Source organism: Chrysochloris asiatica, unplaced genomic scaffold (assembly GCF_000296735.1).
Source record: "Chrysochloris asiatica unplaced genomic scaffold, ChrAsi1.0 scaffold00253, whole genome shotgun sequence".
NCBI lineage: Eukaryota > Metazoa > Chordata > Mammalia > Afrosoricida > Chrysochloridae > Chrysochloris > Chrysochloris asiatica.
The window spans coordinates 857,655-860,443 of NW_006408771.1; positions in this window are offsets into that span (position 1 = coordinate 857,655).

Consider the following 2,789-nt stretch of genomic DNA (forward strand, 5'->3'; position numbering starts at 1 on the left):
GAGAGAGAGAGAGAGAGAGAGAGAGAGAGAGAGAGAGGAGTCCTGGTGTGCCAATGTAGGATAAGCATTAGATGGCTAACCACAAGGTCAGTGGCTCAAATTCATCAGCCACTCCTGGAAAACCATATACAAGGTAACTGTGAGTCAGAACCAACTTGGCAGCACTTAACAACAACATAGAAAGAGAGAAAGAGAGTCTGGGTGGTGTATTGTAGGATAAACAATGGACTGCTAACCACAAGGTCAGTTGTTCAAACCCACCAGTCACTCCACACAAACCCTACACTATGTTGCTATATGTCAGAACTGACTCAATGGCACATAATAACACACACACACACACACACGCACACAAATATATGATTATCTATCTATCTATCTATCTATCTATCTATCTATCTATCTATCTATCTATCCCACTTGCCTACCAGTTTTTTGTACTGTGCTGAGATGGTAGACAGATTTCAGCAGAACTTTGAGACAAAGACACACTAAGGAAAGAAAACTAATACAAAAATAGATATTAGAAGGGACTCTGAAATTTGATTTAGAAAACAAAAAGGCAAAGCAAAGGAAATAAATAAGGAGGCAAATGAACTGACAGAAAATTTCAAAGTGCATCTAGAAAAGAACATATTCAACATTTCTCAAACGATAAGAACTGAAAAAAAATTCAAGCCTAGACTCACAATACTAACAGATGCTATGAACAAAATATTGAATGATGCAGAAAGCACAAAAAGACGATGAAAGGAATTCAAAGTCCTTGTACCAAAAAAAAATGGTCAATGTTCAGTCATTTCAAGGAACAGCATATAATCAAGAACCAATGGTACTGAGGGGTGAATTCTAAGCTAATTTAAAGGTATTGGCAAAAGACAAGGTTTCAGGAATTGACTGAATACAGATTTTAAAGTTTCAACAAACACTGGAGGCTCTCATTCATCTATGCCAAGACATTTGGAAGAAAGCTATGTGGCCATCCAATTGGAAGAGATCCATATTTGTGCTCATTCCAAAGAAATGTGATCCAACAGAATGTGGAAATCATTGACTCTATCATTAATATCACCATGCTTATTATATCTATGTGCTGAGGAAATAATCCAAGATGTTTGATAATATGAGAAACAACATGGCATCAAGATAGTAGAAGACTCAATGACAAACTGTAATCTAAAATGTAATATGCAAATAATCCTAGAAGTAATATGCAGATTACAGTTTATCACTGAATCTTCTACTATCTTGATGCCATGTTGTTTCTCATATTATCAAACGTCTTGGATTATTTCCTCAGCACATAGATCGAATAAGTATGGTGAAAGAATACAACCCTGCCACACAACTTTCCTGACTTTAAAACATTCAGTATCCCCTTGTTCCATTCTAACAACCACCTCTTATTCTATGCAGAGACTCCTTATGAGGGTTAAAATGTCTGGTTGTGTGTCATCCTCACATTTATTGTTATGGTTGAATCCATTGTTGCAACCAATGTGCCAATCCATCTCACTGGGGGTCTTCCACATTTTGCTTGCCCTCTACCTTACCAAGCATGATGTCCTTTTCTAACTCCAGGTTAGTTAGCATTTAATTGGAGCTGACTTGTAGTGACCCCAAGCACAACAGAACAAATCACTTGCTGGTCCTGCGTCAATCTCACAACTACAGTTATACGTGAGTCTACTGTTGCTGCCACTGTATCAATACTACTCATTATGGGTCTTCCTTTTTATGCTGACCCTCCACTTTAATAAGCATGGATCCAACCATGTTGTTGTCATTCTTAAATGCCTTCAAGTCGGTTCTGACTCTTAGTGACCATGTACAAGGTTTACAAGGAGTGGATAGTTTGAACTACTGAGATTACAGTCGGCAGTTCAGTGCTTATCTTACAGCTTCAGACAAGGACATCTGAATGTGAATCCAACCATAGGACCATTATATGTGAACTAGGAGCTCTGGTAGCGTAGTGGTTACGAATTGGGCTGCGAACCTTAAGGTCAGTGGTTCGAAACTACCAGCTGCTCCGAGGGAGAAAGATGAGGCTTTCTACTCCAGTAAAGATTTACACCCTCGGAAACCCTGTACAGGGTCGCTATGGGTCGGAACTGACTCGATGGCACTTAACAACAACAACAACAATAAACCACTTACTTCAGTAAATAGGAGAAATTTTCAAATTTGATAAAATTTAACTATATGTTATCTATATTAGACATACTATAGCTTAAAAGATATTGATAGGTTGAAAGCAGAAGAATGAAAAAGACGTATCATACAAAGAGCTACTGCAAAAACAGGACATGACTAAAGTAATAAAAAGGATAAATCAAAAAGTATTACTATGAAATCATAGAAATCTTTATTAAACAAAAATATCAAAATGTGAGGCTAGTGTTTCTTGACATGTTCTTCATCTAGGTCTATAGTACACCTTAAGGTAGTATGTCTTTCTCTGTACTTTTTTAAATTTATCAGATTTTTACAAATTATTTTAATTTCAGTTTAACTGAAAATTACCTAATTTTCTCATAATATTTATTTGATGGACAATTTTGCTGCATATAGGATTCTTGGCTGACAATTTCTTTCATTCTTGTTTTTATATGTGTCATTAACATTGTTTTCCTTTTTTTTTTTTTCAGGGGTGTATACTAATTTAAACAGTCAGGGGGCACATTTCTTTCTTTTTAAAATGTACTATTGTGAATTATGTGATAGTTTACATGGGAGAATATTTGTTTTACATTCATCCTGTCATATATCATTTCATTGTCATGGTT